At 41.4% G+C, this 16,055-nt stretch overlaps 1 pseudogene; it reads right to left on the bottom strand.

Moving 5' to 3' along the window:
• Window positions 1-16,055, bottom strand: part of LOC129866960 (WW domain-containing oxidoreductase-like) — a 320,558-nt pseudogene that overhangs the window by 165,461 nt on the left and 139,042 nt on the right.

Raw genomic sequence — 16,055 nt, 5'->3', positions numbered from 1 at the left:
CATCCTGAGAGAGGAGGAGAGGAACACTTTACCCCCCTTCACACCCCCCCGCCCCCCTCTGTCACACGCCACCCTCATTTAGGCTATCCCACAATGCACTGCTCCTAGGCAGCAACAGAAAGTCAGGCCCATTAGCGTGGCGACGAAGGCGCTAATCGTCACATTCCATTACAGTCAATGGCAGAGCGGTGATTATAACGGGCCATTTGGAAAAGTCACACAGGGGCCGACAACGTCACACAGTGCAGACAGGGGACACAGAAACACACAGAGGGAGATTGGGGAATTGGGTTTCCTGTGAGCTCTTTGGCTGTGGAGTTCAGAGAACATTAGGAGATGCAGTAAAGCGAAATGCACAAGTCCAGTGTTATTCTATTGGAATCAAATTCCCCATTAAGTGAACAGACTTATTGATCACAACACAACTACACATGAGCCTCCAAATGAGAAATTAGAGAGGTAGCTGTGTTCAGACATCCAGTGAATCATCCGTTGTGCATTGGTTCATTTACAACACTGAGCTGTCTACATATTGACAACACTCTCGGTCTGCTGTTTCTACTATTGACCATCATCTGAATAAACATCAATGAGAGAGAGAGAGAGAGAGAGAGAGAGAGAGAGAGAGATAAGAACATGAGAAAAGATAGAGATACACACAGAAACTATGTTGTTCACTCCCTAGATGTTCTTCTCTAATACTTGGACTTGGACGTCTGCTAAATGTCTCTCACCTCAGATGATTTCTATGCAAATCTAGCGAGGAAAAAAATTGGTTGAATTAAATCCAAAACACATTTGGTCAAAAATCTATTCCCCTGTTCCCACCACACGCACAAGTCGCTGGCCTGCTGATAAATATTCATTTATATTTATGTTTTAGAAAAGCTGTGATGGGCAAAATACAACCCCCCACCCCCACCCCCCCCACACACACATCCACCCATTCACACACAAACTCCGACCACAGAGGCTGACTGCCCAATAAATGTGGAGGCTTGCTCTATAACCCTCTCTGTGTGTCTGATCTCTCTGAACGCAGTGGTCCATGAAGGCCCACTGCCCATCAAACACTGAGTAGTAGGTACAGTAAGAAATGGTCCTCTGATGAAATATAACTACAGCTCTTCACCCTGAATACCAGCCAGCCCACCAGCCCACCAGCCCAGCCAGCCCAGCCCAGCCAGCCAGCCAGCCAGCCATCCCACCAGCCCAGCCCAGCCAGCCAGCCAGCCAGCCCAGCCCAGCCCAGCCAGCCAAGCCAGCCCAGCCAGGCAGCCCAGCCCAGCCAAGCCAGCCCAGCCCAGCCAGCCAGCCCAGCCCAGCCCAGCCAGCCCAGCCCAGCCCAGCCCAGCCAGCCAACCAGTCAAGCCAGCCAGCCAGCCCAGCCCAGCCCAGCCCAGCCAGCCCAGCCCACTAGCCCAGCCAGCCCAGCCCAGCTCAGCCCAGCTCAGCCCAGCCAGCCAACCAGCCCAGCCCACCAGCCCAGCCAGCCCAGCCCAGTCAGCCAACCAGTCAAGCCAGCCAGCCCAGCCCACCAGCTCAGCCCAGCTCAGCCCAACCAGCCAGCCCAGCCACACACTTTATACTACTTACACCACTTAAACATTCTCTCTGTCCTAACGAGAGCATAATTACTGGACAAATCTCTCCCTCTTTTAATAGAAAATGGGGAGGAAATAAAATGCAGTCTTTTTTCCTGTGGTTCAGTAAGTGGCTGAGGAGGAGATGGGGATGGGGGTGGTGGGAGGAGGGAATGAGGTATATTAATAGTGTTTTATTATGCACTGTGATTCCTGCACTAATTAAATGATAGCAGATGAGATCTTCAGCTGGCTGGAAACACGAAGAGTCCAGAGCCCGTTAAAAATGCATCAAACATGCAGCTAGATTAACCCACTGTCTGTCTCTCTGTGTCTGAGGGGGACCAGAGGGGAAAACACTAGTAGATGTGACATATTTAAGAATGGCATAGTTTTTGATAGTATGATAGAAAGCTTATGCCTGTTGTATTGCTGTTTCGATATGATGACATGTAAAGGATGTATGAAGGCGCTGGAGCTGCCATTAGGTTTCTCAATCTCTTTCTATCTCTCTCTCTCTCTCTAACCCAATTTCTCCTCACTATCTTCGCCACCACACCACAGTGCCTCTGAGTTTAATATGAGGATGGAGAGAGGTGTGTGTGTGGGGGGGGGGGGGTAGATGTTAGGTCAGCTTCTATTCAGTAAAATCTCCCATGTAAGCACTTCTGTTGTCTCATTTGTAGTTTTACCAAAAGTATTTTAGAGTTGTTTTTCAAATACACCAGGCAGCATATACAGTACAATAGTACATGCTTCAGTAGCCAAGCAGGTCAAACTGCCTGTATTCTGTCTAATGGAGAAAGTCCAGACATCATCCAGTGGGGGGGGTTCAGTTTGTTTGTTTGTGTGGTCGCACAGGTTCTGAGGAGCTGACAGCTTTGACAGCTATACCTGCCATTCTCCAGATCCCCCTGATAACCCCCTGTCCCCATAAAGCTGCTGAAAGCCTCCAATCCCACCACAGACACTGTGTCTGTCTATACAGCCAATATATGGTAAAGACTCCGATAGCTCCTATTTACCACCATACAGACCCCTCATTCCCCCTCACTAACACATGAATGGAAAAAACATTGATTCTCTTTCACCCGCATCCATTTTCCCCTGGTCTGGACACAGAGGTAGGATGTGGTGCTCATCTGCCCTTCCCAGTGTGTCTGATATCAGGTAGAGACTTATAGAAAGGGAAGGTAAAAGGGGATCTTTATCAGGAAGGGAATTAAGGCTGGGAGAGCTCCATTTGGAAGGTATATAAGGCCAATCCATTAACTGGGCCTTCAAAAAAGAAGAGAGAGAGAGAGAGCTGGGGAGAGGAGAGGCGGACTGGGGACACCTTGAGAATGAACAGAAGACCTTGCTGAAACAGCACTCTTCACACAGGGAGGGAGGGAGGGAGTAAAGAGAGAATGAGATGGGGAGGAAAGAGAGAGAAAAGAGAAAGGGGAAGCAGAGAGAAGGAGATGGGTAGAGTCAGAGAGTAGAATGGAGTAGGGAGAGAGAGAGAGAGAGTCACATGGGAGCGTATAATTACCTGCTAAATAAAGGTCATGTGTGTCAGCTGTATATATGTTACATAAACACACACCCACACAAACATCCACGCACGCACACACACACACACACACACACACACACACACACACACACACACACACACACACACACACACACACACACACACACACACACACACACACACACACACACACACACACACACACACACACACACTCACACACACACACACACACACGCACACACACACACAGTCCTAAAATGTCCAATTTGGTCAAACCACACCACTGATGCAGTGATTAGAGTTTACCCCTGAAGTCTTAAACAGAGAGACTCATTCTCTCTACAAACACACACAAACAAACAACATGTCTCACACACGTACTGTACACCTTGCTCTAGTGGTGAGCTCCATTAATCTTATACTAGGCCCTATCCTCAGTGGACTGACCCAGATGAGAGAGGGGGAGGCTGGGGCAGGGCAGCAGGATAGTGTCCCTGTCTGGACCGGGCCTCCGGGACCATTAACCCCAGGATCAGGGAAGGCCAGGGTGGGGGATGGAGGGGATCAGTGCTGTGGTGTAGAGATGGGAGGCAGAGGAGAAAACACACTCACTCCCAAATAAACAAACACTTACACAATCCACCCTTTGAATTCCACTGTATCCACAATAAAGCCTCGTCTTCCGCAGAACTACATAGAAATCACAACTAAAATACTGAACAATACAATCCACATACAGAAGTTGAAGACAAGCGTGAGAGTTGTACAGTTGCAGTATTCCCTCTGCAGTGAGAGGTTCGCCTTAGTTTTATAGAACTAATTGTATTACAACCCTAAACCCATAGACCAAATCAGGAATAGACAACCACACAGAATGTGTTTAGGTTTCCTCAATAGAGACACTATGTCAGAGCTTAGTTCATTCAATAAACACAAAGAGTTCAGCCTCTCCTCAGTCCCAGAGCTGACCTCACCCTGGCCTGTTCAGGGGACAACAGAGCTCCAGCCCCAGGTCACCCTGCCTCTCTGTGTCCGTTGTCCCCTCTCCTCTCCTGGGCACAGCCCTGAACAAACAGCTCCTCCACACAATACAGTCAACACAATGCATTATTACAGAGAGGCAGGATGACCTGGGGCTCCCGGGCTGGAGCTCTGTTGTCCCATGAACAGGCCAGGGTGAGGTCAGCTCTGGGACTGAGGAGAGGCTGAACTTGTTTTAAATGTTTTATTACATGGCTCAATGGAGCAGACACACACACAGACAGACACAAATACAACTGGTGTAGACTTTACAGTGAAATGCTTGCTTACGAACCTTTCCCAACAAAGCAGAGTTTAACGATAGTAACTAACACAAGAGGAACAAAATAAACTACACAAGAATGGAGCTATATACAGGCAGTACCAGTACCAGATCAATGTGCAGAAGTACGAGGTATTTGAGATAGATATCTACTGTACATCAGGGCTCCCGAGTGGTGCAGCGGTCTAAGGCACTGCCTCTCCGTGCTAGAGGTGTCACTAGACACCCTGGTTCAAATCCAGGCTGTATCACAACCGACCATGACTGGGAGTCCCATAGGACTGGGTGCTCAATTGTCCCGGTGGCGCTCAATTGGCCCAGCGTCGTCCGGGTTTGGCCGGTGTAGGACGTCACTGTAAATAAGAATTTGTTCTTAATGGACTTGCCTAGTTAAATAAAGGTGACTAGACATCATGATTGATGATAAGAGTCAAATAAAGCACAGAGTAACAGCAGCAAATTATGTAAAAGTGTGTGAGTGTTTGTGTTGTGTTGGTATGTGTTACGATATGTGAATGTTTGAAGAATTTGTTTGGGAGTGACAGTGTAGTGTGAGTGAGTGTGTATATACAGTCTAGTGAGTGTGTATAGGGTCAGTGCAGATCGTTGGGGTACTATTCATTTGGCGATTTAGCAGTCTTGTGGCTTGGGGGTAGAAGTTATCTCACAACCTGTTGGTCTGAGAGCCGATCCTCCGGTACCGTTTGTCGGACAGTAGCAGTGTCAAAAGTCTTTGACTATTTTTCGGGCCTTCCTCTGACACCGCCTGATATAAAGGTCCTGGATGGCAGGAAGCTCGGCCCAAATGATGTACTGGGCTGTTCGCACCGCCCTCTGTAGCACTTTGCGGTCAAGGTGCAGTTACCCAACTGTGTGGGTGTGTATGGACTTCCTCTCATATATTCCTATACCTTCCATACTGTATATCCTTCTATCTCTTCTATGTCTCTAATCTCTCGCCTGATACTACATATGTGCGTGTGTGTGTGTATATTAGTGGTGTGTAGGCCTATTATTATTATGGAGGGTGAGCCTGAGAACACTGTTCTTGACCCATAGAAATAGAATGAACAGAACAGGTATGGACTCTCTAACCCTGGCAATTTGACTAGTAAACTCAATGATTGGCTGGTATTGTGATGCAATAACTTCCATGGAATTTAGAAATGTTGGGTTCTTTCAACTGATACTCCAGGTCAATATTAACGTAATAATAAGGAATTTCACTCAAAACAAACGTTCTTTCCCATTGACCCCCAGTGAAAAAGAGCCAACTTTGTCATAGATTTTTGGTTATACAGAAGTTTATAAAAACATGTTGAAAAGCTGCTGTGTTGTTAAATGCACAGTGCCTTCTGAAAGTATTCAGACCACATGACTTTTTACACATTTTGTTATGTTACAGCTTTATTCTAAAATGGATTAAATTGTTATTTTCCCCTCGTCAACCTACACACAATACCCCATAATGACAAAAGCATAACACGTTTTTTTTTATTTTTATTATTGTTAGAAATGAATTACAAATAAAAAATAAAAAAATATGAAATATCACATTTAAATAAGTATTCAGACCCTTTACTCAGTACTTTGTTAAAGCACCTTTGGCAGCAATTACAGCATTGAGTCTTGGATATGACGCTTCAAGCTTGGCTCACCTGTATTTGGGGAGTTCCTCCCATTCTTCTCTGGAGATCCTCTCAAGCTCAGTCAGGTTGGATTTTTTATTTTTATTTAACCTTTATTTAACTAGGCAAGTCAGTTAAGAACAAATTCTCATTTACAACGACGGCCCAGGAACAGTGAGTTAACTGCCTTGTTCAGGGGCAGAACGGCAGATTTTTACCTTGTCAGCTCTGGGATTCGATCTAGCAACCATTCAGTTACTGGCCCAACGCTCTAACTATTAGGATACCTGCCGGGAAAGTTGATGCACAGCTATTTTCAGGTCTCTCCAGAGATCCGGGATCTGGCTGGGACACAAGGACATTCAGAGGCATTCGAAGCCACTCCTGCGTTGTCTTGGCTGTGTGCTTAGAGTCATTGTCCTGTTGGAATGTGAACCTTCGCCCCAGTCTGAGGTCCTGAGCACTCTACAGCAGGTTTTCATTAAGGATCTCTCTATATTTTGCTCCATTCATCCTTCCCTCAATCCTGACTAGCCTCCCAGTCCCATCCCCACAGCATGATGCTGCCACCCCCATGCTTCACCGTAGGGATGGTGCCAGGTTTCCTCCAGACGTGAGGCTTGACATTCAGACCAAATAGTTTAATCTTGGTTTCATCAGACCAGAGAATCTGAGAGTCTTTAGGTGCCTTTTGGCAAACTCCAAGCAGGCTGTTGTGTGCCTTTCCGAATGCACTGTATAGTGTGTCTGGGCATGTGGACTGTGCTGACAGTTAACCAAAAATACAACAACAAAAACTGAGCAAAGGACGTCTTTGCACTTGAGGCCTTTTTAGGTGTTTTTAAATCTCCAACTCCTCTCCTAATGTCCCACAAAAAAACTCTGGATTATGTCAATATATATACATTGGAAAAAGACTGTCACTTAAGTACTGTGGTCAGTTTGTATTATCTTAAAAATGTAATTAAAGTATAGTGGCTGGTGGGGGTCTACTTGAGTAGAGTGGGTCCACAGAGAGATTGAAATGGGATGTGTGGAGGCCACCTAACACACACCTAACAGAAGTGTCTGATGCCCTCCCAGTCACCCCATCCCAATCCCCCAACTAAAGCCCCTCTCCATTCTCACCAATAACCACCCTTTGAATCTTAAATATTATGATAAACAAGGAATAATAATGATTCAACATCATTTCCTAAACTGTCCAAAACTCATTCATTTTGCAAGTCACAAAAACATAAAATTGAAAGTTCTTCCTTCTCTCTCCCCCACACCAAATCCATCCATCTCCACCCCCTCCCAAGTTGTAGAAAAATCTCAAGGATGATCAAAGGAAACAGGATGGACATGGGATCAATTTCGAGTCTCATAGCAAAAGGTCTGAATACATACAGTACCAGTCAAAAGCATGGACATACCTACTCATTCAAGGGTTTTCCTTTATTTTCACTATTTTCTACATTGTAGAATGATAGTGAAGACATCAAAACTATGAAATAACACATATGGAAACATGTAGTAACCAAAAAAGTGTGAAACAAATCAAAATATATTTTATATTTGAGATTCTTCAAAGGAGCCACCCTGTGCCTTGATGACAGCTTTGCACACTCTTGGCATTCTCTCAACCAGCTTCATGAGGTAATCACCTGGAATGCATTTCAATTAACAGGTGTGGCTTCTTAAAAGTTAATTTGTGGAATTTCTTTCCTTCTTAATGCGTTTGAGCCAATCAGTTGTGTTGTGACAAGGTAGGGTTGGTATACAGAAGATAGCCCTATTTGATAAAAGACCAGGTCTATAATCTGGCAAGAACAGCTCAAAGAATCAAAGAAAAATGACAGTCCATCATTACTTTAAGACATGAAGGTTAGTCAATGTGGAATATTTCAAGAACTTCAAAGTTTTTTCAAGTGCAGTCGCAAAAACCATCAAGCGCTATGATGAAACTGGCTATCATGAGGACCGCCGCAAGAAAGGAAGACCCAGTTACCTCTGCTGCAGAGGATAAGTTCATTAGAGTTTTTTTTTTTTTTTTTTTTAGGGGTGGATCAGCTTAATATTGCGGAAAGAATGTTGCTTCCAATGTAATTGTCTGCATCATTTCCATTCCCCCATATTTTTTGGGTAAATATATATATCCATATACGTATGCATACATATACACATATATACATACACATACCTATATAGACATACATACTTTTTTAAAGAATATGCCTTTATTATTATTCCCCGCGACCCTACCACCAATCCCCCAATTGGAGTAAACTTATAAACACTTCTGCTTTTACCTTCAATTTCTACATCTTATACCTATCTTACAGACACAGTCCACTTTACAATAGTTCTCTCTTATTTGTTCTTAGTCCTTCCTCTATTTCTGTTGTCCATCCAATTTTATTTCCACTTGTAACTGTGCTATTTCACAAAAGCTCCGCACCTATACACATTTCACAGATCCCGTATGCCCTATATTGTTTATCTTGTTATTAGTCCCACCCTTCAGCTCCACCCAACCCCTCCCATCTATCTTCCAACATCATCCATTTCGGATTTCTATTTGCCATACATTTCTCAACTGTGCTGTGATGCTTCACAAAAGACCTGAACCTTCCTATTCTCATAGCTTCTACAGATTGTAAATTAAAAATAAACATCTTTGCCAAAATAATTATTATATTATTGATTGATTGACTATGGCTTTTCAAATCCCCCAGTATTGCTATCTGTAGCGTTAGTTTTAGGCAAATGTTGCAATTCTTCAGCCATTCCTGGACCTGTGACCAAAAACGAGCTACATATGGACAATACCAAAATAAATGATCTAATGACTCTGCCTCCTCACAACAGAATCTGCAGAGCTGGGAAGATTGTATACCCCATATATATAACATTCTATTAGTTGCAAGAATTTTGTACAGTAATTTATATTGAAAAATTCGAAGTTTTGAATCCGGCGTTGTTTTGCGTATCAATTCATAAACCATGTGCCATGGAATGGGTACATCGAAAATCTCTTCCCAACTATTTTGCAATTTGTATGGCACAGCTGTTAGTTTTTTGGTCCTTAAATGAAATTGGTATATGTTTTTATTTATCACACTTTTCTTTAACCATTTTTGTTCTTTAATACAGGGCCGACATACAAGTTCCTTACTTTTTTCCCCTTCTACTTGCCTCTTCCATTTTTGTGGTAATGCTGCAATTAATTGGTTGTAATTTTGGGTAGAGCAGACTTTTCCATATGTCTGTGTTAGCTGCATGTGTGACATAACTCCACCAGTCCTATTTATGATATCATTCACAAAAATTATACCTTTTTTAAACATTTCTTCGATAAATACAGTTTTTTTATCAATTATTATATTTGAATTTAACCACAATATTTGTTGTACTATTTGTTCCGTCCTTTCAGGTGGATTAAACTGAAATTGCAACCAACTTTCTAAGGCTTGTTTAAAGAATAAGGATATTTTGGAGATCATTTCCTTTTCAAACAACCGAAAATGAGCAGGTGTAATCTGAATAAAGGGAAAAAGTTCATTAGAGTTAACTGCACCTCAGATTGCAGCCCAAATAAATGATTAACAGAGTTAAAGTAACAGACACATCTCAACATAAACTGTTCAGAGGAGACTGCGTGAATCAGGATTTCATGGTTGCTGCAAAGAAACCACTACTAAAGGACACCAATAATAAGAAGAGGCTTGCTTGGGCCAAGAAACACGAGCAATGGACATTAGACCAGTGGAAACCTGTCCTTTGGTCTGATGAATTTGAGAGTTTCGGTTCCAACAACCTCCAGGCTGTATACGGGTTATTTGACCAAGAAGGAGAGTGATGGAGTGCTGCATCAGATGACCTGGCCTTCACAATCACCCGACTTCAACCCAATTGAGATGGTTTGAGATGAGTTGGACCGCAGAGTGAAGGAAAAGCAGCCAACATGTGCTAAGCATATGTGGGAAATACTTCAAGATTGAAGGAAAAGCGTACATCATGAAGTTGGTTGAGAGAATGCCAAGAGTTTGCAAAGCTGTCATCAAGGCAAAGGGTGGCTACTTTGAAGAATCTAAAAACTAAAATATATAATGATTTGTTCAACACTTTTTTAGTTTACAACATAATTCATTTCTGTTATTTCAAAGTTTTGACATCTTCACTATTATTCTACGATGTAGAAAATAGTAAAAAAAAAAGAAAGAAAAACTTTTGACTGGTACTGTACGAATATGAGGTCTTTTTGTTATTAATACATTTGAAAAATTCCTAAAAATCTGTTTTTGCTCTGTCATTATATGATATTTTGTGTAGATTGCTGAGGATTCTTATTTTTTTAATCAAGGGGACTGAATACTTTCCGAAGGCACAGTAAATGTAAACACGACCTATGGTTCATAATGCTCCCACATTGGCAAATAAGGCCTGCGAGAAGAGCCTTGAGGCTTCAGGCTGTTCAGAGTGTCCAAGTAGGCTACACGCATCTACAGTTGAAGTCGGAAGTTTACATACACTTAGCTTGGAGTCATTAAAACTCGTTTTTCAACCACTCCACAAATGTATTGTTAACAAACTATCATTTTGGCAAGTCGGTTAGTAAATCTCCTTTGTGCATGACACAAGTCATTTTTCCAACAATTGTTTACAGACAGATTATTTCACTTATAATTCACTTAATCACAATTCCAGTGGGTCAGAAGTTCACATACATTAACCTCTTAGTGAATAGGGGCCGCTATTTTCACTTTGGGAAAAAATCGTGGCCAAATTAAATTGCCTCGTACTCTGTTCTATATCATACAATATGCATATTATTATTACTATTGGATAGAAAACACTCTGAAGTTTCTAAAACTGTTTGAATTATATCTGTGAGTAAAACAGAACTCATTTGGCAGCAAACTTCCAAACAGGAAGTGAAAATTCTGAAAATGGGGCTCTGTGTCAGGCCTTGCCTATTCAATTGCCTTATATTTATGGATCTGTATGCACTTCATACGCCTTCCACTAGATGTCAACAGGCAGCAGAATGTTGAATGGGGTGTGTAGCTTGATGTGAGACCGAATGAGAGCTTTTGGAGTGACAGGTCCGCCCTATTGGCAGTATTTAGCAGCGCACCATGGAACCCCACATTGCCTTCTGAAATGCGTTAGGTATACACAACGAAATGCTCCGTCTTGGAATTTATTGGATACATATGAGAAAAACATCATAAAGATGGATTTTCAACTGAGTTTGACCAGTTTATTCAACGTTTATTGTGACTTTTGGAATTTTTCGTTCCATGCGCCAAGAGTTGATGGACATGTGCCCTCCACAATGCTAGCCAAAGTTGCTAATTCGACAGAAGAAATGGACATTCTAAAACAAAACAACGATTTATTGTGGAACTAGGACTCCTTGCACTACATTCTGATGGAAGATCATCAAAGGTAAGAGAATATTTATGATGTTATTTCGTAATTTTGTGGAATATGTTGGCTCCAACATGGCGGAGAATTGCTGGGCACTGTCTCAGAATATTGCATGCTGTACTTTGTACTAAAGTTATTTTTTTAAATCTAACACAGCGGTTGCATTAAGAACTAGTGTATCTTTCATTTGCTGTACAACATGTATTTTTTAGTAAAGTTTATAATGAGTTTTTTGGTTAGATTACGTGACTGTCCAAAATTTCTCTTGACAATTTGGTGCATTATGGCGCCGTATTCACAATGTAAAACCAGGATTTGTAGCTATAAATATGCACATTTTCGAACAAAACATAAATGTATTGTATAACATGATGTTATAAGACTGTCATCTGATGAAGTTGTTCAAAGGTTAGTGATTCATTTTATCTGTATTTGTGGGTTTTGTGAAAGCTATGTTAGCGGTGAATAAATGGCGTTGTGTGTTTGGCTATTTTGGTGAGCTAACATAAATATATATTGTGTTTTTGCTGTAAAACACTTAAAAAATCGGAAATATTGGCTGGATTCACAAGATGTTTATCTTTCATTTGCTGTACAAGATGTATTTTTCATAAATGTTTTATGATGAGTATTTATGTATTTCACGTTGCTCTCTGTAATTATTCTGGCTGTTCTGGTGCTATTTGTGACGGTGGCTGCAGTGTAAAACTACGATTTATACCTATAAATATGCACATTTTCGAACAAAACATAAATGTATTGTTTAACATGATGTTATGAGACTGTCATCTGATGACGTTGTTCAAAGGTTAGTGATTAATTTTATCTCTATTTGTGGGTTTTGTGAAAGCTATGTTTGCAGTGAAAACATGGCGTTGTGTGTTTGGCTATTGTGGTGAACTAACATAAATATATATTGTGTTTTCGCTGTAAAACATTTCAAAAATCGGATATGTTGGCTGGATTCACAAGATGTTTACCTTTCATTTGCTGTATTGGACTTGTTAATGTGTGGAAGTTAAATATTTCTAAAATATATTTTTGAATTTCGCAGCGGAATGTTGTGGGTGTTCCGCTAGCGGAACCCCGGGGCGAGAAAGGTTAAGTTGACTGTGCCTTTAAACAGCTTGGAAAATTCCAGAAAATGATGTCACGGCTTTAGAAGCTTCTGATAGACTAATTGACATCATTTGAGTCAATTGGACGTGTACCTGTGGATGTATTTCAAGGCTTACCTTCAAACTCAGTGCCTCTTTGCTTGCCATCATGGGAAATTCAAAAGAAGTCAGCCAAGCCCTCTGCATTTTTTTTTTGACCTCCACAAGTCTGGTTCATCCTTGGGAGCAATTTCCAAACGCCTGAAGGTACCACGTTCATCTATACAAACAATAGTACGCAGGTATAAACTCCATGGGACCACGCAGCCGTCAAACCACTCAGGAAGGAGACACGTTCTGTCTCCTAGAGATGAAAGTACTTTGGTGCAAAAAGTGCAAATCAATCCCAGAACAACAGCAAATGACCTTGTGAAGATGCTGAAGAAAACAGGTACAAAAGTGTCTATATCCACAGTAAAACTAATCCTATATCGACATTACCTGAAAGGCCACTCAGCAAGAAGAAGCCACTGCTCCAAAACCGCCATAAAACAGCCAGACTACGGTTTGCAACTGCACATGGGGACAAAGATCGTACTTTTTGGAGAAATGTCCTCTGGTCTGATGAAACAAAAATAGAACTGTTTGGCTATAATGACCGTCGTTATGTTTGGAGGAAAAAGGGGGGATGCTTGCAAGCCGAAGAACACCATCCCAACCATGAGGCACGGGGGTGGCAGCATCATGTTGTGGGGGTGCTTTGCTGCAGGAGGGACTGGTGCACTTCACAAAATAGATGGCATCATGAGGGAGTACAATTATGTGGATATATTGAAGCAACATCTCAAGACATCTGCTTGGTCGCAAATGCGTCTTCCAAATGGACAATGACCCCAAGCATACTTCCAAAGTTGTGGCAGAATGGCTTAAGGACAACAAAGTCAAGGTATTGGAGTGGCCATCACAAAGCCCTGACCTCAATCCTATAGAAAATGTGTGGGCAGAACTGAAAAGCGTGTGCGAGCAAGGAGGCCTACAAACCTGACTCAGTTACACCAGCTCTGTCAGGAGGAATGGGCCAAAATGCACCCAATTTATTGTGGGAAGCTCGTGGAAGGCTACCGGAAACGTTTGACTCAAGTTAAACAATTTAAAGGCAATGCTACCAAATACTAATTGAGTGTATGTAAAGTATTCACACCCCTTGACTTGACCACATGTTGTTGCTTTACAGCCTATAGCCAAGGGAAGTACAGTAGTTTGAGGGTGCTGCATATTTTGTATTTTTTTTGTATACATTTTTATTTTAAAAATATTTTTCCCCACGCTACAGACGCTATATCGGTCCACTAATATGGACCTCAGTCGAGTAATGAATTCAAACACAGATGCAATCACAAAGACCAGGGAGGTGACTTTACAACAGTTGAAGAGTTTAATGGCTGTCATAGGAGAAAACTGATGATGGATCAACAACACTGTAGTTATTCCACAATACTAACCTAATTGACAGAGTGAAAAGAAGGAAGCCTGTACACAATAATAATATTCCAAAACATTATCACAAAAAATTGGCAAATCAATTCACTTTTTGTCCTGAAAACTAAGTGTTATGTTGTATTGGATTTGCACCAAACACATTACTGAGTACCACTCTCCATATTTTCAAGCATAGTGGTGGCTGCATCATGTTAAGGGTATGTTTGTAATCGTTATGGACTGTGGAGTTAAATCTACTTGAAAATCAATGGCAAGATCTGAAAATGGTTGTTTAGCAATGATCAACAACCAATTTGACAGAGCTTGAAGAATTTAGAAAAAAATCTTTGGAAAATGTTGCACAATTCAGGTGTGCAAAGCTCTTAGAGACTTACCCAGAAAGACTCACAGCTGTAATCGCTGCCAAATATGCTTCTACAAAGTATTTACTCAGGGGTTTGAATAATTATGTAAATTAAATATTTCATTTTCATTTTCAATAATTTTGTTAAAATTTCAAAAACATGTTTTCACTTTGTCATTATGGGGCATTGTGTGTAATTGGTGAGAGAGAAAAAAATGTATTTAATCCATTGTGAATTTTGGCTTTGACAATAAAATGTGGAATAAGTTAAGGGGTATGAATACTTTCTGAAGGCACTGTATGTCATAACACCACCTAAAATATGTCATAACACCACCTTCAATACGTTATACCACCACCTTCAATACATTGAACCACCACCTTCAATATGTTATACCACCACCTTCAATATGTTATACCATCGCCTTCAATATGTTATACCACCACCTTCAATATGTTATACCACCACCTTCAATATGCTATACCACCACCTTCAATATGTTATACCACCACCTTCAATATGCTATACCACCACCTTCAATATGCTATACCACCACCTTCAATATGTTATACCACCACCTTCAATACGTTATACCACCACCTCCAATATGTTATACCACCACCTTCAATATGTTATACCACCACCTTCAATACGTTATACCACCACCTTCAATATGTTATACCACCACCTTCAATACGTTATACCACCACCTTCAATAGGTTATACCACCACCTTCAATATGTTATACCACCACCTTCAATACGTTATACCACCACCTCCAATATGTTATACCACCACCTCCAATATGTTATACCACCACCTTCAATACGTTATACCACCACCTCCAATATGTTATACCACCACCTTCAATATGTTATACCACCACCTTCAATATGTTATACCACCACCTTCAATATGCTATACCACCACCTTCAATACGTTATACCACCACCTTCAATACGTTATACCACCACCTTCAATATGTTATACCACCACCTTCAATATGTTATACCACCACCTTCAATATGTTATACCACCACCTTCAATACGTTATACCACCACCTTCAATACGTTATACCACCACCTTCAATATGTTATACCACCACCTTCAATATGTTATACCACCACCTTCAATATGTTATACCACCACCTTCAATTCATTATACCACCACCTTCAATACGTTATACCACCACCTTCAATACGTTATACCACCACCTTCAATATGTTATACCACCACCTTCAATACGTTATACCACCACCTTCAATACGTTATACCACCACCTTCAATACGTTATACCACCACCTTTAATACGTTATACCACCACCTTCAATATGTTATACCACCACCTTCAATATGTTATACCACCACCTTCAATATGTTATACCACCACCTTCAATATGTTATACCACCACCTTTAATACGTTATACCACCACCTTCAATATGTTATACTACCACCTTCAATACGTTACACCACCACCTTCAATATGTTATACCACCACCTTCAATAGGTTATACCACCACCTTCAATACGTTATACCACCACCTTCAATATGTTATACTACCACCTTCAATACGTTATACCACCACCTTCAATACGTTATACCACCACCTTCAATTCATTATACCACCACCTTCAATACGTTATACCACCACCTTC

Source organism: Salvelinus fontinalis, chromosome 12 (assembly GCF_029448725.1).
Source record: "Salvelinus fontinalis isolate EN_2023a chromosome 12, ASM2944872v1, whole genome shotgun sequence".
Taxonomy (NCBI): Eukaryota; Metazoa; Chordata; class Actinopteri; order Salmoniformes; family Salmonidae; genus Salvelinus; species Salvelinus fontinalis.
This window is presented reverse-complemented; position numbering and strand designations above follow the sequence as displayed.